Source organism: Myxine glutinosa, chromosome 3 (assembly GCF_964187855.1).
Source record: "Myxine glutinosa chromosome 3, kmMyxGlut1.1, whole genome shotgun sequence".
Lineage (NCBI taxonomy): Eukaryota > Metazoa > Chordata > Myxini > Myxiniformes > Myxinidae > Myxine > Myxine glutinosa.
In genome coordinates, this window is record NC_136263.1 from 130,552,597 (window position 1) to 130,576,115 (window position 23,519).

The following is a 23,519-nucleotide window of genomic DNA, read 5'->3' on the forward strand; positions in this document are numbered from 1 at the left end:
ATGCGGCCACCCCTCTTCCTCACGCTCCTCCCCTTTTCCAGGCCTACCTCGTGGCCACCCGACTAGTTTGAGCGAGCAACTGGCAGCTAAAGCTGCCGGCCCAACGCGTAACAAACGAGGTGGATTAGCCGAATTGGCTGCAGGATGGATGCTGCTCAATGAGGTCGATTTGGAGGGTGGCCGCAAAATGAACGGGACCGAAGCTTATTTATTTTACTCAACGCAGGTATCACTAGTGGAAATGGCCTTATCCTAACACATACTATGACATAACTAATGTTCTAAGGGGCCTACATGTTGCGTATGGACTAACTATGGGGGCAAACCTTTAACCTTTAATGATGGTATATGTACACTCTCAGAACCGTAACACTGCACCCCTCCTTCGCCAGGCTCGTCCCCAAGTCGAACCCACACAAGTGAGTATGACCAGTTCTGATGCAAGGGTCAGGACTACTCTTTAGCTTAGTGTGACACTTAGGTGTGGTTACCCTCTACATTTAACCTAACACCCTGTGTGTGACAGTTTTAAACACTAGATATGTCCCACCTACTGCATTGTGTACGAACTATCAGACTCATGCCCACAATTAACCGAATTACGGAAAGAATTCCCAAACTATACATAAAGCCGGTGGGGAGCATGTTATTTACAAGACGACTAATTATTTACAATACTACAAACCAGGACCTGTTCTTTTGTGGGAAAGAAGAGAAATTTGGAGAGGAACACAAATGCAATGCACTGCACCAATACACCATACACCAATATGCACAAAAATAAATGCACAATCATGCACAATCACATTTCAAAAATAATCAATGATGTCTTGTGCTTGGCTGCTGGGCTGCGGCGTCTTCCTGCTTCGTCTTCGGTGTGCCATCATAAAACTTGAAGTCTTCTTTCCTGACACACCAAAGGAATTAATAAAAAGGCACCAACCATGTCCGTTTTTATCTCGGCCAGCAGGGCAAACTTAGGTGGTCCGACTGCATGGCATCGATGCCACTTAAAATAGTGGTCCACAGGGCACAAGGTAACGTTTGCAGCGATGGTCTGCCCCAGGAAAGGTGCCAGGCCACAGAACGTGTGGTCCATAGGTGTACTGGTGCTGGCAACAGGTAGCAGGGTGCAGCTGCACAGATGTACAAAGTGCTGCTCAGCTCAGGGTTCCTGCACACTCCCCTCAACAAAAGATATGGGTCCATGGGTGGGGAGGAAAGACAAAGCAGAGGTCAGCGGGGACAAGGATGCAAGGGTACACGTCAGTACAAGGCATTGAAACACGAGGGGCACGGGAGAGCGAGCGGAGAAAGCTTGTCCCTAGCCGTACGTAACCCCCCATGTCAGCCTACACTACCCTTGCCCTTCACCGTATTTACACTTTACAAATTCCGTCTCTACCATCTTGTCTCCCGTCCCCCCTCTATACCAAATTCGTCATCCAATCCCTCCCAAGAAGGAAGGGATGGAATATCACACAATGTCTCACCCACGTCATGATGCGTCTTTCATTCCAAATATTTTCAAAAACTTGGTGTGGAGTCCTGTCACCTTGGTGAGTGGATGTGGATGGTGCGAAGAGATTTCATCCTAACTATACTCTAATTGACATTAACTCTTAAACTACCCGGGGTCTTGCCCTGCCAATCCAATTGGGCTCTTTACACTATGTGGTTCCAAAAAACCAATAAACATTGACCCACCCTGTGGTGCCCTACCAAATTTGGGGTCTCACTCCCGCATTTTTTCTATCTGTGCCTTCGCACAATTTCGGGGCTGGGTCGTGTGGCACTAACAGAAGGTCCTACTTACCTGCGCACCTCCGCCACTGAAGTCACCACCCGAGCTTGCCTAGCTCCTCACATCTACCCTAAACTGGGGAAAGCCCTTCTGGCTCTCTCACCCCGCTGATGCCCTCTCTGGCATTGGGCTACCCGGGTCCTCTCTTAGGATCCTCGGGCCCCACTGAACTCTACACTGAATGCTACCTGGCTCCCAGAGCCTACCTGCGGCCTCACCTGGCCGACAGACTACCAGTGGCGGAGTGCCCATTTAACCATACTCACCAATTAAGCCCACACGCCCAGCCATTCCACTCACTCATGCAACCCTCAAAGCAACAACTTGCTCCTACCTGCACCACAGGTGTCAATATCCAAACAATTTACCTACTCCCTCTACCTAACTTTAAACTACCCTCCCCGGGTATTCGTGAAGGGGTCCATCTTCCCCCATCCACTCCTTCGCGCCATGAGCTCCACAACACTCATTTCACACACCATTTACTCCCACCATTTATTCCACACAACTCAGTATTCTCACTTGCACGCCATGCAACTCAATCACTTAACACACTTACACTTATCCTCAATTCACCACTCCTACACTTTCTCTGGTCATCCCCGACCATTGCCTCATTTCACCAAGCTCAACAATAACCAGATTCTCACACACACAACCATTCTCGACCAATGCCTCATTTCACCAAGCCCAAGAGGCACCCACAATTACACCCACACAGCATCATCTAACGAACTACTTCCCTCTAATACTGGTGCTTTCCCCGTCTTCCCTTATAACAAGCACTTCCCTCGTCATTATCATCCACCCAATCTCTCTACGTCCCCTTTACCGGTATCAATGTCACTACTTAAATCTCATGTATCTATGGTCATCTTTCTAAAACCCTAACAATATCCTTGCCCGCCCTCGGCTAGCTTCAACTGCCACCCCATAAATCTACTGCTCCTTTGCCCCAACAATGTGAGGAATGGTCTGGCGACCATCCCTCCACACCGGGCACTACTCCCAATCCCATCACCCTCCAGTCCTCTCGCACTATGAGCCCCCATCATTAGAGGTACTTGGTCCTGCCTCGGCCTCTAAGGCTGAGGTGATCCATGAGGGTGCCTGCTCGTCGGTTTAGTGTCTTAACCGGTCGGCGTGGACGATCCGAGGGAAGGCTCTTGGCCCCATCTTGATCTTAATGACCACATCACAAATTTGCAGCAGGACGACCCCCGGGCCTTGCCAGGGTGAGGTGAGTTTGGGACACTTACCCTTCCGCCTCCGGGGAATGAAGAACCAGATCCTCATCGCCGGAGCGTACTGACTCCCCTGGCTCCGGTGGTCGTACCTGCGCTTCAGTTTGGCACCCGCCAGCTGTAGCTGGCGGCGTGTGAAGGCATGGACCCTCTGTATGCCTTCCTCCAGGTGACGTGCATCGCCCTCCCCCGGTGGTCTATCAGTGGACTCTGGAACGGGACCGCATAGCAGGTCGGCGGGAGCCCGCAACTCCCGTCCATACATCAGCAATGCTGGACTGCATGCAGTGGCTCCGTGCTGGCTAGTTCGGTAGGCCATTAACAAATACGGGAGATGTTCGTCCCAGTCGCCCTGACAGGTGGTGGTAAAAAATGCCAATTGTTGAACCAGGGTTCTGTTAAATCTTTCCACTATCCCGTCAGATTGAGGTCTTAAGGGCGTTGTCCGTGTCTTCCTAATTGACAGGAGTCTGCACACATATTTTAATAATTGACTTTCAAAATTTCGACCCTGGTCGGTGTGCAGCTCCTCCCTAATCCCATGCCTACATACAAATCCTTCCACGAAGGCCTGTGCTACCACCCCGGCTTCTTGGTTGAGGAGGGCATAGGCCTCCGGCCACTTGGTGAAGTAGTCCATTACAACGAGGATGTACTTGTTACCTTGGTGGGTGCTGGGTAGTGGTACTAGAATATCCAAAGCCACCCGGTCAAGGGGGCCCCCACCTGGTGTAATTTAAGGGGGGCCCTCATCCTCCGTGCTGGTCCCTTTTTAGCAGTACAGGCTTTGCATCTCCGACACCAGTCCTGTATATCGCGCCCCATATTTACCAAATAGAACCTCCGGTGGACCCGAGATGTTGTCTTTGTCCTGCCCAAATGGCCACCAGAGCGGGTACCATGTACCTGCTGTACTATTGTGTTCTTAAATTTGTCTGGAACTATCACCAGCCAGGAAGTTCTCTCAGAGGGAACCTCCACCCATTTGCGATATAATATGTTGTCTTTAAATTCCAGTGTTTGCCACTTAGCCCAATATGCCTTTGTTGGCGCCCGAGGGGGGTGACCACTTCCCCATTAGGTCTTTGTCCCAATCGAACCCATTCATACACCGGTCCCAGTACGTGATCCTCCCGCTGGGCCGTGCTCCAAGCCAAAGTTCCAAATTCTTCATCTGCGGTTAGTGGCAAAATTGGCCCTCTCACCCAGGTTGCACGGACTATGAGGGTGGGGGTGGAGTCTGCCAATTGTTCCCTCTCCTCGTGTCTCACACAAAATTTACAGTTTTCCCCCAAACAAAAACATCGAGTGAGTGCATCAGCATTCCCGTGGGCCTTCCCGGCCCAATGGGTCACATTAAAATCGTACTGCTGCAACTTTTCCAACCACCTTGCAATTTGGCCCTCACGTTCCTTGAACCGGAGGAGCCATTGCAAGGAGGAATGGTCAGTTCGAACCAGAAATTTCCGCCCGTACAAGTACGAATGGAAATGGCTCATAGCAGCCAGCATAGCCAATAACTCTTTACGAGTGACGCAATAATTTCGCTTGGGCCAACTCATGGCCCGACTATAATACGCGATCACTCTCTCCATGCCCCCCTGTGTCTGGGACAAAACTGCGCCCAATCCTTCCTGGCTTGTATCCGTGTCCAGGGTAAATGTCCCATCACTAGTGGGGTATGCTAGAGTGGGTGCAGATGTCAAAAACCCCTTCAATGCTAGGAAGGCCTCTTGGCACTCCCTTGTCCAATTAAATCTTTTCCCCTTCTCCGTAAACCGGTGAAGGGACCAGGCCAACTCTGCAAATTTTGCCACAAAGCGCCGGTAGTAGGAGCAGAGTCCCAAAAATCCCCGCACCTCCTTGATGGTACGTGGTAAGGGCCACTCCTCTACCGCTGTAATTTTGCCTGGGTTTGTTTTTACCACCTCGCGACCGATGATGTGACCTAGATAGGCCACCTCTCGAGCAAACAAAGTGCACTTACTCGTACTCAGCTTCAACCCTGCCTGTCTGAGGCACCCAAACACCTGGTCCAAATGGCTTGGGGGAATGTTTTAGCATGTACCAGGACGTCATCCAGGTACACCAGGCATGACTGCCATGGCATGCCACCCAGTCCATGCTCAATCAATCGTTCAAAGGTGGCGGGGGCGTCACACAAACCAAACGGCATCACAGTGAACTGATACAGCCCCTTACCTGTGGAAAATGCCGTTTTCTCCTTCCCTGCCCTATCCATCTCCACCTGTCAATACCCACTCTTGAGGTCCAAGGTTGAGAACCAATTTGAGCCTGCAATGGCATCGAGGGTATCGTCAATTCTTGGCAGGGGATACGAGTCTTTGAGTGTCACATTGTTTAGCTGGCGATAGTCCATGCAGAAACGCGTGGTCCCATCTTTCTTTTTAACCAGCACAACAGGTGACATCCATGGACTTCCCGAGGGCTCAATGATACCTGCATCGAGCATTTTTTCTACCTGCTCATCAGCTTCCTGCCTCTTGCTCCAAGGGAGCCGTCGGGCAGGTTGACGAATAGGCCAGCCCTCACCGGTGTGGATATGATGTTTCACCAGGCCCGTACGTCCAATATCCTCGGAAGACAAGGCGAAGATATCCAAATGGGATTCAATTAATTTGTGTAAGGCCTCCCTCTGGGTACCATCCAACTCTACACTACTCCTGTTTACCATCTCACAAATGGGATTGGGCCAATTCCTACTATGTGCTAAAGACTCCCTCTGGGGACGACTCAGCTGGACGTTCTTTCCCCTCACTGGCGCGACTTCGTTAACTGGGGTGCAGCCGGCTATCTTCCTGCCCCGTCCTATAGTGCGTTGTTCTGTACCAATATTAATTACTCGGACGGCCACCACCGGTCCATCCGTTTTTACGAGGGTGCGGCCCACGACTAAATCCGGGATGGACTGCGCTGCCACCGGCTCGACCAGGCCGCAGGACTCCTGCCATGTTGGGCGATCTAGCCATCGGGCCGGCACTATTGCCTCGGCCCCCGGGGGAATGGTCACGCCCTCAGAAGCCTCCAGCTCCGTCCAGTCGGCCGTGCTCACCCCTCCCAATGGCATCTCATCTATTCCAATTTTCAGGGTCCCCGGGCACAAATGGATTTTACAACCGCTGGCAGTCAACAGATCCAACCCGATTAGGCATGGGTCGCACACTTCTGCCACCCAAACTTATATCTCCCTCTTTACCAATCCCAACTTGAGGGTTACAAAACCACGCCCTATGATGGCGGCCGTTACCCCGGTAGCCAGCTGCAGACTATGATTTTCCAGATGCTGGATTTTATCCCGGCCGTCTGCATTCGAATTGAGGATCACAGGGCTGATGATCGTGGCGCTAGCTCCTGTGTCCACTACGGCGTCTACCCCCATGCCAGCTATTTTGCACTGAATTGTCAAGCTACCTGTACCAATTTCGCCACAATAGATGACCTGTCGTGTCAATGAGGGCAATTCTCCATCCCCTACTACCGAACACGGCCATGTATGCTCGGAACTTACTAGTTTCCCGGGCCCTGGCGGGGGGGGGGGGGGGGTGTCTGGGGTCGGCTAGCCCGACCCGTACTAGGCGGAGTTGATGGTCCCGGCTGCCGGGGTCCATCCCGGCGCGGAGCTCGACACTCCCACGCACGGTGACCCAGCCGGCTACAATTAAAGCACCTCACCTGGTAAGGTGCTTGCCTCCGGAATTCCAAATTGCCCCCCCTGTAAGTCCTAATTGGGGCATTTGTCCATGGCCTACCGGGTGCCACCTCCGAAACCGCCTGCCATGGTACAGATCCCGCGAGGCGCTGGTCCACCAGTCTTCGGACCATGCTTTCCAGGCCAGGGCCCCTTTCGGGGGCGGACCCCCTCAGGGGGCCGCCACCAGCCACGGGCCCTACCTGTCGCACCGCCACTGCGTGGCGCTCGCTTCCCCGGGCCAGGGGTCTCGCTGCTTCCCAACGGGCTGCAGCGTCGGCCGCCTGGCTCAAGGACCGCGGGCGCCACATGGCGAGCTGTTGCCGCAGCTCAGGGTCCAGGAAGGCCTGGATGAAATGGTCCAGCGCCAGGCTTTCCAGGGAGGTTACTGCCATGTCAGCGTGTGCGATCCCTACTGCGCGGCAAATGTTGGAGACAAGCTCCCCGATGGTCTCCTGGGGCTTCCGTTTTCGCATGGCGAGCTGAGCTTTAACAAGCTCGCCCTGCTGTTCTACGCTGAATCTATTAATTAAGGCCGCATGGAGGTCTGGCAGGGTGATAGCACCCTGTGGTAAGGCCGTCAGAACCTCCGCCGCCGCGCCGCGCAGTGCCCCCACAAGTTGTACTCCACCTTCGTCCGGATTCCAACTGATCCCCCTACACACGTGGTCGAATTGCGCCAGATACGCCCTGAAATCACTCTTGCCATCATCCGGCGCGAGTGGAACCTTATGGCTGCCCGAAGGCCAGACCCCGTGCGTCGCTCCCTGCGGAATTAGCGTGGGGCCGAACCATTTGGGCCCCCACAGTACACTATTCCATGGGGGCTCACGTGCGTCTCCCGTCCCTCTCAAGACTACCCCTGTCGGTGTCGATGCTTGCGTCTCCTCGTCGCAACCTACTACCCATTGCATTCTCGCACACCCTGGCTCACCAACACCTCTCACATGGTCACACATGGTCGGACATCCCTGCGCACACTCTCTCTCCACGCACTCTGGACCAGTCGCACACCTTACCATCGGCCTCTCATGAACGCCCGGGTCTATGCCCACTCGCAAGCTCGTTGAACCTCCCCTCACACCATATACATTTCCGACATTATTGCCACTCTCCTCGGCGCTTCTTCCTTTTCGCTCTGCCGCCGCCACCTGCAAACTCTTTATTTGGTTATCAAGCACGTTATCATGCTGTGAGCACAGATCCTGCACCAATTCCATCACCTCCTCCTTTATCTCTTTCTTAGTCTCCCTCCATCTCTTCTTAATTTCACTTACCCCCTCTTCCACTTCCTCTAATTTCTGTTTCACCTCCTTGATTTCCCGGTGCGCCCATTCAATTTCTTCCTCTAAGGCCACCTTGGTCGTTTCTATGTGCGTCCTGACTTCCCGTTCTTTTGTCTCCATTGCTTCTACCACCTCCTCTAACCTCTTCGTCAGTCCCTTATGTACCGTCTGACATTCCTTCTTCATCGCTATTAATTCCTTCTTTATCTCTTTCTGCGTCACTTTCAACCCCCCTATTACCGCCGTGTTCTTTTCTACCTGCTCCCCTAACTCCTTTTGTCCCACTGTCAGCTGCTCTACTCCTCGCGTCAGATCCTCCATGCCCCCCTGTAACCTAGCCGTGCTGTTCCTCACCTCTTTCTCCATGCACTTCTCACCCCGCTTTACCTCGTCGCGCACCCCCGCGACCTCTTCGCTCACTCCACGCCTTATATCCTCCCCCATCTCTCCTATTTCCTTGGTGGATGCCGCCCTCATCTGTTCCAGCTCCCCCTTGTGGGTGTCCAATTTGATTTTGAGCCCGATTTTTACATCCTCTAGCTGCTCCCCCATTTGTTTGATTTCCCGGCGGATTGCTCCCCCATCTCCATCAATTTGCCTCTCATCTTGTCTTCTAGCCCCGTTAACCCATTCTTCACCCCTTCCATCCCGTTGTCTAACCCCTCAAATTTGTTGTCTAACCCCTCAAATTTATTGTCTGACCCCTCAAAATTATTGTCTAACCCCTTAAATTTGTTGTCTAACCCCTCTATTTTGCTTCCTAGGCCCCCAATTTGGTTTACCATTCTACTTTCCATTCCCTCACTATCAGCCCTCATTTCTCCCATCTCTTTCCTTAATCCCCCAATTTGGTTTTCTAATCGCTCTCCCATTTTATTCATTTCCCTGCTGGATTTGTCTGCCATCTTTTCCATATACCCCCTCATTTGCGCCATAAAGAGGTCCAGATTCACTAGTGCTGTGGGCTCAGCTACCGCGGCCATGTGCGAGGTGCCGCCATCTTGTGCCGCAGCGACCACGTGCGAGGCGCCACCATCTTGTGCGCCTGCAACCCCCGCTACCGCACCCTCATTGCTCTCCGCCTCCCTGGGGTCCTGGATTGCCTCTAACTCCCCATTCTCCCCCTACCGGCATCTGATCGCCTTGATCATCCATGGCACGATTTAAATTTGGTGGTGTTAATAAAAATTTTGGCCGCTCCAAATTTTGACCAAATTTTTAGATGTTCTTAAAAATTTGGTTCGGGTCCAAATCCCACTCCTGACACCAATTGTTATGGATCTCAGGGACGGCACTCCCCTTAGCAAGGGGGGGTTAATCCCCCTGGCCTGTTAAGCTGGCCGTCTCTAGTCCTGGTACTTATAATGCTCCTTTGCGGTGTGAAATTGGTCAGGGTTATTGGTCAAGGTGTTCTCCCGAATACCTTTACCAATCCCTCCGCAAAGTAGGGAGACAAGTACCACTCGAACCACGGACAAGATGGTATTTGCCGAGCGGTTTAGCAATCCGCGATTCAAGCCATAAGCAATTGAATAACCCGATTCTGCGCGTTGGCCGAATCGTGCCACAGGTACTCAATGGGGAAAAGACTAAAGCGACCGGATGAGAGGAAGTCAAAGAACCAAAAAGGGTAAAGGAAGAACACAGGTTTATTTCTATACTAAAAGAGGAAACGGAAGAAGGGCATTTACAAGGAGGAAAAAGCAGATACACAGGGCAAACCTTAAAACAGTCTTAATTATCAATGCCCAGGACAAACACACAGACTTAAATGACAGGGAAAGGCAGGAAGGAATGGCTGGAAGGAATGGCTGGAAGGAATGAGAAGGCCCAGGCAGACGGTAGGCGTCGAGGTCTGGCTCCAGGAGTCGACTCGCGTCGTGGCGGGAAAACCCTGGCAGGCAGCGAGCGCGTATCGTTGACTGCGAGCGGACGTTGCATATGGCGGTAGGACTGGGATGCTCCGTATGTAATAAATGGCTCGTGCCAACGCTCTCTCTCTTGAACAAGATGGGGGAGATGCCAGTTCGTAGCGCACTCCCAGCTCCTTCTCTTCTCATCTGTACCTTCTCACTCATCTCTCTCACTCAACCCACTCCACTGTTCAAGCACCTTCTCACTCGACTCTTTGAAGCAGTCCCTCGCAGCCGATTTTATTGCCCCTGTAGGAATCAAGCCGCCGGCTCTGATGACACGCCTACCGGTTGGCTCACCTCGGCGCTGGTTGGCCAGCAAAGGGCTCGCTGACTCCACCTCTGCTGATGCGTCGACGTGCCACACCTTGTTCTGGTGGCCCCGCCCCCTTCTTCCTCGGCTTCAGACCGCATGGCTTATGGCGGCGTGGTGCCAGTAAACAGCCCAGTGCAACGGCGGCGAACGCTGCTGGCAAACGAAATCCTGGGGCCTATCTTAATTGATTAATGCAATGCAGATTCAACTGTTGGGAACAGATCCTTAACTGAAACACATAATAATGAAATAACTACGGAGAGGTCCTATGGTTCGCTACGTGTTGTACATGGACTAACTAGGGTGCGATCTTTAACAAGCCAATTGATGGGGATATTTACAGGGGAACATTTATAAGGGAAACATTTTCTAAAATTTACCAGTAAAGGTTCTATAAACCTTCATTAGAAAGGCACATTAGACCAAATTTTGGACACCAATTGTGCTATTGGCCGTAACAATTGGTGTCGAGGAGTTGGGGTTTGGACCCGAACCAAATTTTTAAAACATCTGAGAAATTTGGTCAAAATTTTGAGCGGCCGAAATTTTATTAAGATCCGAAAATTGAGTCGTGCCATAGATGGTCAAGGCAGTCGGATGCCGGTGGGGGAGATAGAAGAGGGGTTAGAGTCAACCCAGGACCCCAGGGAAGAGGTGGGAGTAATGCGGGAGGAAAGCAAAGAAGGTGCGGTAGCGGGGTTGCAGGCACACAAAATGGCGGCCTCCAGTACGTGACGGTGATAGCCGGACCCGCAGTGCCAATGGACTGGTGCCTTTTTATGATGCATTTCAGTGCATCTATGAAGGGTGACAGTAAGGGATTGGATGCAATAATGGCTACCCAGGGGATCGACATGGAAAAAAGGAGAAAAGAAGCAAGGGACAACCCGGAGGGATATCGGGAGCAAATAAACGCCAACATAAAAAAGATAGGGAGAGACATAGACTGCATGTCAAGCGGGAAAGGCACATCGGTATGCGACGGGGTAGCGCGACTCGAGGAGCGCGGGAGAAGTGAGTCGGAGCAAGGCGCAGGTAACTGGACAGGTATAGAGATCGCGACCCATGGTATGGGAAAGCCGGCGACCGCCGAAGTAGAGAATTTTATTTTATTAGAACAGGCGGCCGTCGAGGAAAAAGCAACTAAAAGCAAAGAAATAGTGGAAATTGGGATTGGAGACATGGACTTGGCAGAGCAACAGCGGGAGGAAAAGATGGAAAATGTGCAAAGTCCATGCTCACATCACGATGCTGTGCTTAATAACCCCAATAAAGATTTGCAGGTGCGTGTGGAGCGAAGAAGAAGAACCCCGAAGGTGAGACGGGCTAAGAGGTTTTGCGGGAAGGTGTTTGCCGCGAAAATAATTTCCGCGCGCTTGGGATGCAGGTGTAACCCGGGCGCTCGTCAAAGGTCCGTGGTGTGCGTTATGAATGGCAATGGCGCACGTGTGAGGAAAAGGTGTGTGAAGGTGAACGGAGCGCATGCACAAATGGCATCGGAGCACGAGTGTGTTACTGAGTGCGAGGGAGAGTGCACGACAGAGTATGGAAGTGAAACCGTGTGCGATCGAGAATGCACGTCGGAGTGTATGTGTGATGAGAGTGACACGGAGAGTGAGATGAATGAGGAGCGGGTGCGAGGAGGCACACCTGAGTTGGTGGTGGCGCGTGTGCGGGAGGGCACATCAGAGCGTGAGAGTGGGTATGTGCAGGAGTGCACACCCGTGGTGAGTGTTACGGAGTATGTAACAGAGGAGTGGTGTGTAACGAAGTCTGTGAGCGGAATGAGTGTACCTGGGTGGTGTGTAAGAGAAAGTACAATAACGAAGTGTAAGAAGACACCTGGATGTGTGAGGAGGAAAAGGAACGAGTGGTGTGAGCATGTACATGGAGCATCGACGTTAAATGCGACAGCGTTCAGACCGCTGTATAGCCGACGCGAGCTCCCGGTCCGTGCTGGGCTTTGTGTATTGCGGGAGCCGGCGGGGATCGGTGCCGCGTCGCTCCTGTTCTGAGCATCATGCATGATCTGCGCTGGGCCCCGCCCTGCACGGCCGCGTCCGCGCTTTGCCGGGCAAGGTGACCGGCCCGGTTCGAGGGAAGGTAGGAGGGGTCGGAACGGCGCCCCCTTGTGGTGGCGGCGTTCTACCCGGGCAAGATTGGCCCACCGCGCATGGGAGCGAAAGGCCCCACGCCGGGATGGTGCTTTAAACCTTGTCCCAACCAAACCTCCTCCCCCGAACCAAATGCCGGACGGACCCAACCTGCAGGCGACCAAACCACCCATATGCATTGCGCGGCTTTGCGATGCCGAGCTTTGAACATGCATGGACGTACCGAGAGGCTCAAGTTTAATGGACTGTGATGATGATAGTGTTTTGATTCCAAATTGGGAATAGTGAATAGGATTGGCAAATTGGATGGGACAATTTGATTGGCAAAATTGAAATTTGATTGGCAAAAATTGGATGGGCAAAATTGATAATGGGAGATGCCCGATGTGGAGGGATGGCAACTCTGCCATCTCTCCCTTACCATCAGGGCACATGAGCATTAGTTATGGGGTGGCTGTGCAAACTAGCCCAGGAGGGTTAGGATAAAATGATAGGGATCTAGAAAGATGACCATAGGTAACTGTAGATTTACGTAGCGACATGATACCTGTAGAGGGGACGTAGAATAGGTTAGATGGTTGTTAATGACGTGGTATGTGCTTAGTTTAAAGGGAAGATGGGGAGCACCAAGTTAGAGGGAAACCAGGTAGCCAGATGATGCAGTTGTGTTTGCAGTGAGAGTGATGAAATGAGGAATTGGTATGAAAGTGCACGGTAGTGCTGGTTATGAAATGAGGCAATGCTCGTGAATGATGTGTGTGTGTGAAAGTGAATGAGCAGAGCATTGTGGACATGTGAGTAATTGTGATTGTGCGTTGTTTTGATGAATGAGCCTGGGAGGAAAGGAGCGTGCAAGTGCCACCAGGTGTGCGGGTGACACCAGGTGTGTGGGCACAGGTGTGCAAGCGAATCACAGGTGAATGGAGAATGGTTGCATGAAATACATGGTCTGGAGTGAATGGAGAATGGTCAGGCCACACGCCCAGCCAATTCCACTTTACTCATGCACCAATCACACGCTTCTTTACTACTACACGCACCACAGATGCCAATATCCAACCACAATTTATCTACTCCCTCTACCTACTTTTAAACTACCCTCCCCGGGTATTCGTGAGGGGGTCCATCTTTCCCATCCACTCCTTTCGCACCAACCACTCCACTCCACGTATTCCACACTATTCACTCCCCACCATCCATTCCATACTCCATACCATCTATTCCATACTCCATTCACTCCATGCTCCATTCACTCAAGACCATCTATTCCATACTCCATGTATTCCACACCAGCTATTCCACACAACCATTCTCCATACACCTGTACTTGCACACCTTGTGCCCACACACCTGGTGGCACTTGCACACCTGGTGGCACCTGCACACCTGGTGGCACTTGCACCCTCCTTCCCTCCAGGCGCATTCATTCAATACAACGCACAATCACACCTTTCACAATACTCTGCTCAATCACTTCCTGCACACAAACTGCATCATCTAAGCTAACTACTCCCTTCTAAGATTCGTGCTTCCCAGTCGCCCCTTATACTATTTCACTCCCTCGTCATTATAATCCACTAATCTGCTACGTCCCCTCTGCAGGTATGATGTCACTACTTAAATCTATAGTTAATATGGTCATCTTTCTAAATCCCTATCATTATCCAAACCCTCCCTGGCTTGGTTTTCACCGCGATACCCCCATAAACTACAGCTCTTTTGCCCCCAAAAGATGTGAGGCGAATGGTAAAACTACCATTCGCCATCACTATCACTACTACCATCAGTCCATTAAACTACGAGCCTTGGTGCGTCGTTACATCATTAAAGCTCGGCTTCGTAAAGCCGAGCAATGAATACGGGTGGTTTGTCACCTGGGGTTGGGTCCTCCCGGCATCCGATTCAGGGGAGGAGGTTTGCTCGGGCCAAGGCTCCAAGCACCATCCCGGCGCGGGGCCTTGCGCTCCCAAGCGCGATGGCCTAGACTTGCCCGGGTGGAGCGCCGCCACCACAAGGAGGCGCCGTTCTGACCCCTCCGACATCCCCTCGAACCAGGCCGGTTGCTTTGCCCGGCAAAGCGCGGATTCGACCGTGCAGGGCAGGGCCCAGCCCGAATCGTGCATGATGCTCCGAACAGGAGCGACGCGACACCGATCCCCGCCGGCTCCTGCATCACACAACGCCCGGCACGGACCGGGAGTTCGCGTCGGTTATACGTCGGCCTAACCGCTGCCCCGGTCAACGTCTATGCCTTACTCGCATGCTCACATCCACACGCGACTCTTCCCATACTCACACATCCAGGTGTCTCCATACACTTTGTTATTGCACTTGCTCGTGCATTCTCTTTCGCTCCGTACTCAGGTCTACTGATAACGCTCACCACACACTCTCGTGCACATTCTGGCACACCCAATCTCCTCGCACACTCTATCATCACACACTCTGTTCCACACCTCTCCTCCGTTACGTCCTCCGTAACCTCGTGGGTGTGCACTTTTGCACATACCCACTCATCACCGCACACTCTCGCGCCAACTCTTGCTCACACTCTCCGGTTGCATCCCCTGTAACACTCACCACAGGGGTTCACTCTTCTGCACACCCAATCATCACCGCACACTCTCGCGCCAACTCTTGCGCACACTCTCCGGTTACATCCTCTGTAACACTCCCCATCACGCACTCTGATGTGCCCCCCCACACATGCACCACAACCAACTCAGGTGTGCATCCCCACACACTCTCTCCATCCATCTCACTCTCCTGGTCACACTCACTCCTACTTCCACACCCTGTGTCGCATTCATCACTCATACACTCCGACGTGCGTTCGCTCTAGCACTCGGTTTCACTTCCATACTCTGTCGTGCATTCTCCCTCGCACCCCGTATCACACTCGTGCTCCAACGCCATTCGCACACGTGCGCCGTTCACCGTCACACACCTTTTCCTCACATGCGTGCCATTTTCTCTCACACCACTCACAAGGGACCCTCCACAAACACCCGGGTGCTGTCTCGATCCCAAGCGTGCGAAAATTCTTTTCGCGGCAAACACTTTGCCGAAAAATCTCTGAGCCCCATACACAGCCCGACTCACGTTCGGCGTTCTTTTTCTTCACTCCACACGCACCTGCAAATCTTTATAAGGATTATGAAGCACGACATCATGATGCGAGCATGGACTTTGCACAATTTCCATTCCTTCATCCCGCGAGTGCTCTTCTAAGTCCGGTTCTTCTCTTCTCTTCAAGTCTCTTCAATTCCAATTTCCACTACTATTTGTTCGGTTTTAATTTCTTTTTCCTTTCCCTCGACGACCGCCTTTCTCTATTAAAATTTTCTCTACTACTTCGGCGGTCGCCGGCTTCCCCATACCCCGGGTCGCGATCTCTACACCCGTCCAGTTACCTGTGCCTTGCTCCAACTCACTTTCTCCACGCTTCTCAAGTCGCGTTACCTCGTCGCGTACCCTTGGGACCTTCTCGCCGAACCCGTGCCCAATGTCCTTCCCCAATTTTTCCATGTTACCCCTGGATTCCTCCCTTTTTGACTCTGCCCTCAATTTTTCCGTATCACACCCTGTTTCGTTTAGCATGGCTTCCATCATTGTTTCTATTCTTTTCGCCCCTGCCATGATTTGTGTCACGAGTATCTGCATTTCTTCAGCACTCATTTGCACAACGGGGTTGGCCCCCGCCGCCACGTGCGAGGCGCCGCCATTTTGTGCGCCTGTAACCCCGTCGACCACACCTTCTTCAACCCCCTCTTCCATTACCCCCAATTTTTCCCTGGGGTCCTGGTTTGACTCTAATTCTTCCTCTATCCCGCCCGCATCCGACCGCCTTGATCATCCATGGCACGATTATAAATTGGATATTATAGTAAAATTTCAGCCGCTCGTAATTTTGACCAAATTTTTTCCGATGGATTAAAATTTGGTTCGGGCTTCAAATCCCACTACCCGACACCAATTGTTAAGGCCGATAGCACAATTGGTGTCCAAAATTTGGTCGAAATAAATTTAGTCCCAGGTTCTAAATCCCAACTCCTGACTACCAATTGTTACGGATCTCAGATCACCGCACTCCCCTTACCGAGGGGGGTTTAATCCCTTTGTCTATTACACTGGCCGTCCGAGTCCTAGAAGATATCGTGCTCCTTTGCGGGGTTGAGGTTGACCAGGATGACTGGTAAATTGAGTCCCAGATACCTTCGCCAACCTCGCCGCAAAGCAGGGCGCTACTTCTGCCCGAGCCACGGACAAGATGGAATTTTGCCGAGTGGTTTAGCAATCCGCAGCTCGAGCCGTTAGCAGAAAGACTAACCCGATTCTGAGCGGTTCCTATATCGTACCACCGATATTCAATTGGGGACAGGACGCAAGCGATCGGATGAGAGGAACCAAAGAATAAGAAGGGTGAAGGAAGAACAAATATGATTTATTAACCACACTAAAAGAGGAAATGAAAGAAGGGAATATACAAGAAGAAGGAAATAAAAGGACATAGGGCAAGCTTATCTGAACAGCCTTAACTTATCACGACCCCAGGACAAACAGACAGACTCACACGGAATGGTATCTGGTAGGGGAGGAAGGTCCAGGCAGATGGTTCCAGGCGATGGGATCCATCCAGGCTCCGGGTCCGCAGGCGAAGAACGGCAGGCAGCTTCGCATATCGTTGGCGCGCGACCGGACCTTACATATGCGAGGGGCTGGAATGCTGCGAACGTATCGCGTGCCGAACGCTCTCAAAACCCAACGGCAGTTCGTATCGAACGATCATTCCAAGTGATCCTCAGCGCTGTTCTCTCAGTGTCTGCCGATCATCTGCTGCTCTGCCCATCTGCCGATCTTCCCCGCATCTGCTCATCTGCCGAAGTAGTCTGCGGCGGCGCTTTTATTACAAGCCTCGCATATCAAGCCATTGTCCCCTTCGCTCCGCCTACTCTTGAACACGCCTCGGCCCGGATTGGTCGCGAGGGTTCATTGGTACCTCCCCTCGTGACGCGTTGATGGGGCCACGTCTATGATTATGTTCCTGGCCGCTCCTCCCTTCTTCTCCCACTCTGCCATGTGGCTTATGGCGGCGGCAGGAACAAACCAAAAGGCAGCGGACACTGAGGCGGCTGTGGCTGGTAGAGTAGCGCAATATGATTTGGAGGGCAGATTACACCGCAATATGAATGGAATGGGAATTTGAGAATGGGCATAGGTTATTTGATTAATACAACGCAGATTCAACTATTGGAAACAGATCCTTACCTGAAACACTTACAAATGAAATAACTAAAGAAGAAGCCTATGGTGTGCTACGTGTTGCTCGTGGCCTAACTAGGGTGCGACCTTTGACCTTCACACCAAAAATGGGAATATTTACAGGGGATTATTTATAAGGGAATATTACAGATACTTACAAAGTGGAGGGTTCTAAAAACCACAACAATATATATATATATATATATAAAACATATATATATATATATATTTATATATATATATATATATATATATATATATATATATATATATAAAGCAAGGGGATATCAAAGGTAGGTGTATACAGTCACGTGAAAAAGTAAGTACGCCCAATGTAAAGTTTTGACTTTTTCAACATATTTCAATATTCAGCTATTTGATCTTCATTTCAACAATATTGATAGATAAAGGTGATATAATATAAGAAATGTAATGAAACATTTACATTTTGTAGTCCATTGTATAATTTAAATAAACATAAATGCAAATTTCTCATGTGGAAAAATTAAGTACACCATTGGCTCTAATAGGTGGTATTGCCCCCTTTGGCAGAAACAACCTCAAGTACGCGTTTCTTATAACTGTCTACCAGTCTCTGACATCGACTGGGAGAAATTTTTGCCCACTCCTCCATGCAGAATTCTTTCAGCTGTGCGATGTTTGAGGGGTTTCTTGCATGCACAGCTCGTTTCAAATCCCCCCAACAACATCTCGATGGGATTTAGATCTGGGCTTTATCTTGGCCATTCCAGAACCCTCCATTTCTTTCTTTTCAGCCATTCTTTGGTGGATTTACTGGTATGTTTACGGTCATTGTGATGTTGCAAGGTCCACCTTCGGTTGAGCTTCAACTTCCCGACAGATGGCCTCACATTATCCTCAAGCACCCTCTGGTACAATGAAGAATTCATAGTGGATTCTATGATGGTGAGCTGCCCAGGCCCTAATGCAGCAAAGCTGCCCCAAATCATAATATTTCCACCACAATGCTTTACAGTTGGTTTCAGGTTGTTGTGGTCAAATGCTGTCTTTGGTTTTCCCCAAACATGTCTTCGGGTACTGTGGCCAAATAGCTCTACCTTTGACTCATCTGTCCAGAGCACATTGTTCCAGAAGTGCTGGTCTTTGCCTAGTTGTTCATTGGCAAACTTTATTCTTGCCCTGATGTTCTTTCTGGACAGCAAATGTTTCCTCCTGGCACACGTCCCATGTAGATCAAATTTGTGCAGCCTCTTTCTGATGGTAGACTCGTGCACTTTGACAACAAACAGTGGCAAGAGCTACCTGTAGGTCCCGTGATGACATTCTGGGGTTCTTAGAGACTTCTTTCAGCATCTTGCGATCTGCTCTCGTGCTGATCTTGCTGGGCGGCCTGGCCTGAACAAGTTGGCAGTTGTTTGGAATCTTCTCCACTTGCAGACGATCTTCAGGACATTCGAATGATTGATTTCAAATTGTTTGAAGATCTTTTTAGATCCCTTTCCAGACTCGTAGGCATCTATAACCTTCTTTCTGAAGGCCTCAGAGAGCTCTTTTGATCTAGGCATGGTGATGCCGCACACTTCAACAACAAAGAGCAAACAAAACTAAATGTCCGAGGTTTCAATAAGACAGGTGCCTCCAAGTTCCTCTCTAACGATGTTCTAATCATTTGCACCTGAGCTGGTGCACCTGATTCTAATTTTAGGTATTTGGAGAAGTGATAAATGTAGGGGTGTACTTACTTTTTCCACGTGCGAAATTTGCATTTGTGTTTATTTAAATTATACAATGGACTACAAAATGTAAATGTTTCATGATATTTGTTATATTATATCACCTTTATCTATCAATATTGTTGAAATGAACATCAAATAGCTCTATGTTGGAATATGTTGAAAGAGTCAAAACTTTACATGGGGTGTACTTAATTTTTCACGTGACTGTATCTGTTGTAGATGATAGTAAGCTTATGATTGTTACCTTCGCAAAAGCGGAAGGTTATGTTTTGATCGCTGTGTATTTATTTGTATGTCTGTGTGTGTGTGTGTATGTTATTCGCATAACTCAAAAAGTATTCAACCGAATTGCATGAAATTTGGTGGGATGATTGGTTATTATACGGGACACATTTGATTAGATTTTTGGAGCAATCGGGTCAAAGGTCAAGGTCAAGGTCACGAAAAGGTCAAAATCGTATTTTTACCAAGTACAGAACAGTAGCTGCGGCGAAGGTATGCGCTCTACCGAGTGCCCGTTCTAGTTTTGTTCATTAATTAGTGTGGGTTATGTTGATAAAAATGGTTATGTCGGAGCACCTGATATGTCTGATAAGAACCCTATACACGAAACAAGAAGCCACAATAAGAACAGAGTAGCCATGGAAAGACAGATTAGTAATTTATAAAGGGGTCAAATAAGGGTATATTCACTCCCTTACTTGTTCAATCTGTGTCGTGAGTATATCTTACAGAAATCAAACTTGGGTGACATTCATGCTGGAGTCGGGATTCGAGGAAGAAGTATCAACAATATCAGACATACTGACAATACCACTTTGTTGCCAGAAATCAAAGAGGTTTTACGAAATTGCTGTGACGAAAGAAAGTGCCAAAGCTGGTCTTCCTTTAAAATGAAAGAGACCAAAATATTGTCAACTGAGTAGATCGATGTGTTCAGCTTGGGACACGATCATGTGGAAAATCTAGAAATAGTGGAAACTTTCATTTTGCTGGGTTCTAAGATTGAAGTGAGTCAAAAATGTGGTGGAGAAATTAATAGACGGTTAGCATTAGGGAGAACAGCAGTGTCAAGATTGACGAAGATCTGGAAAGACAACGAGGTGACAGCACAAACCAAGAGGAAGCTGGTGAATGCTCTGGAATTTCCAGTTGCATTGTATGGATGTGAGTCATGGAGAGTGAAAAGTAAGGAAAGGAATAGGATGAACAGTTTAGAAATGTGGTGTTGGAGACGAATGTTATAAATTCCATGGACTGCAAAAATAATAAAACAAATCCATATTTGAAGAAAGTCGACCACCATAGTCATTAGAAGTGGTGATCCAAAAAACAGACACTGTAATACTTTGGACGGAAGATGGACACCACTTGACAGAACCCAGATAACTAGATTATGAAATTATTAAGTTATGTCTAACTTGTTGTGAATTTGTATATTTTATGAAACAGTTTATAATTATGTAAATATAATGCAATGGGATAAGATTGCCTCTTTATCTTTACACTGTTCAATAAATTGTTGTAATTGTTGTGGAGAAAGACTGCTTTTTGGAATTTTCTTATAATAAATAAATACATCTTATATATTTAATAAAAATGGTTCCATCTGCCAAAGTTGTAAAAATGATCTAAATAATCTCAAATTAAATCGCCTGAAGCTAAGTGTGCTCTTTCCTGATTGTTTCAAAATCGCCCGAGTGGTACTTTTGTTCCATATATGTATTGTAAAGTCCATCGCCGATGAAGACCAGCTTTGGACAGATAGCCGAACAGTTAACCCCGAGGTCTATTTTAAACTTGACGGGATTATATTTTCACGTGCGCAGGAAAGTTAGAAGTGTTACCTGATCGGACGGCCAACACGGGGTTTTATTACTCGAACCCAGAAACAAGTAAACGGGTACGACACACAAACGTAAGATGCAACAAATAATTAATGTATTAAAAGAACATGAAGCAATGAAAGTGAATGTGAGGTAAAAACTATATCCCAACTTGAGACATCTCCACTCAGACACGAAAACACAGACAAGGGGACTTGTATTAAAGAAAATAAATTAATGTTATTTTTATCGAGGCCGACACAGCTTGTTCAATGATATAATTGATAGATGTCGGCAGTACGATGTGGCCCGAAGCGGCTCGCGTGGGAAGCTCCGACAATGGTGCCAGCGTTGCATGTCGGAAACACCTGGTACAAAGCAAACAGCCAAGACAGTCGCCTTTGAGATTGGCCCTCCTCGTCCTGTTGTCAAAAAGCATGCCCTTGAGACCTCCACAAGTCCAGCAGGCGCCAAAACACTACCAACGCAGTCCAGAGCTCCTTGGTGAGACTCACACGACCAGCCCACGAAGGACAAGATGGCCCCCTTCTTGTTCAAGCAAAAACAAGTTCGTTTCCTCCAAAGCGTGCAACTCCACCACCCAGTCGAACAATCCATTGCTAGCATCCTGTTCCAGCACACGAGCAAGCAGCAGCTAAGAGCCACCGAAGACAAAAAGCGACCGACAGGGGTGAATGACAGAACGAGAGAGAGCGAGGGAGAGGGAGGATGGACTTATACTCCCTTGTCCCTCGCTCGCTGACTGCACTCCCGAACCAATCCTGACGTCCCATTACACCATCCCATGTCTTTTTCACCACTCACGAAGCTCGGGGCATGGTTTCTCCTTTAGGACTCCTTGGAGGCGGAGTCTAGCCATCTTTCTGGAATGTTCAGCTGAGCGAGGGTTCCCTTGATGATCGTAATGTCTGGTTATACTGTCAGCGATATTGGTTTAATGGCCATTGTTGTAATTGTTGTAATAATGGTGGCCCTTTTGATGAAATGAAACATAAGGCACAACTTACAGGGGCAATTACACACTGGGGATTATCCTTAAGCCCTACCTAATTAGCATAGCTCCACCCCTTGTATGCAGACACATATACAATCTTATGCTCTACAGATTCCTTACTTATGTACATCAAGGTGGGGCTTCTTCTTCGCGTCATACAGTCCACGCTAAACTAAACATTCCGAACTTCACGAAGGTATTTCATTACCTACCCCCACAAATGTAACAATATGTTGGATGGCAGCCTTTAGATATGTTATGAACAGCAAACACAATGACCTCTAGAATGACCTGCATATTTACCCATAAATTCAAATTACCATTGAGGATGTAAATAAGAAGATATTTTATTATAAACAAGAATTGATGACTGGTGTGAGATCAAAATAAACTTACTTGCCAATACATTACATCATCTTTCCAGGCACAAGTATTATTTTTGAATGGTCCATAGCCCGGCAAACACAAATAGAGTTCATGCAGTGCATGAGCAACAGCAAAAACTGCCACATAAACATTGTAGCCAAACCTGTTCTCTGAAACATCTGTGACTTGTTTTATCACTTCATGTGCAATATCCAAAGTCATGCATGACTGCTGCTCTTTCGAATGTGCATTCATTGTGCAGTTGTAGGAAGTTTGCATGATGTCATTGACAAATTTATGTAGTCTCAATAAGTGTTCATTGTCATAGATATTGGCAGGTTTAATATTGTGCAATGGTTGGCCATTTATAAGCAAGCTTGCTGTGGTTTCATCATTCATGGTGAAACCCTGCTTTGGTTTTGTTTGATGATATTTAACAACGCTATTTAAAGAGTAGCTTTTATTGCAGAATTTAATAAATCTCTGAGAATCAAATGAAACGTTTTCCTCTTGATGATGTGCCACAGAGAGGTATGAATTTGGACTCAGTTGAACTGGAATATTGCTGTTACAATTTATGGAAGAAATGTTTATCTTGCTGTGAATGTCATATTTTAAGGCATGTCTCAGAAGCCCATCTTGTTTTTCTCGAAATACTTTGTTTATATGTACATTACCACTCTTGCTATTCTTCGTCATTATATTTTGTGTTTTAGAGGCAGATATTCTCGGATTTAGATTTGGACTCTGTATTTTTTGAGATTCTGTATTTATTGCTGTTATATTGGGCATAATGCTTTTCAAAAATCCATCCAAACCTTGTAAAAAACCAGTGCGCATCTCAAAGCCAAATGATCCTTGATAAACATGTGAATATTTTGGTATTTTCAGAAGAGGTGAAGCAATAAATCCCATCCACGTTTTATCCGTGATGTTGTGTTTGAAG

The 23,519-nt window shown here is 48.9% G+C and overlaps 1 pseudogene; it reads right to left on the minus strand.

Annotated features, from left to right (window-relative positions):
• LOC144891228 (uncharacterized) overlaps window positions 1-22,852 on the minus strand; it is a 32,202-nt pseudogene extending 9,350 nt beyond the window's left edge.
• Window positions 22,853-23,519: the final 667 nt, after the last annotated feature.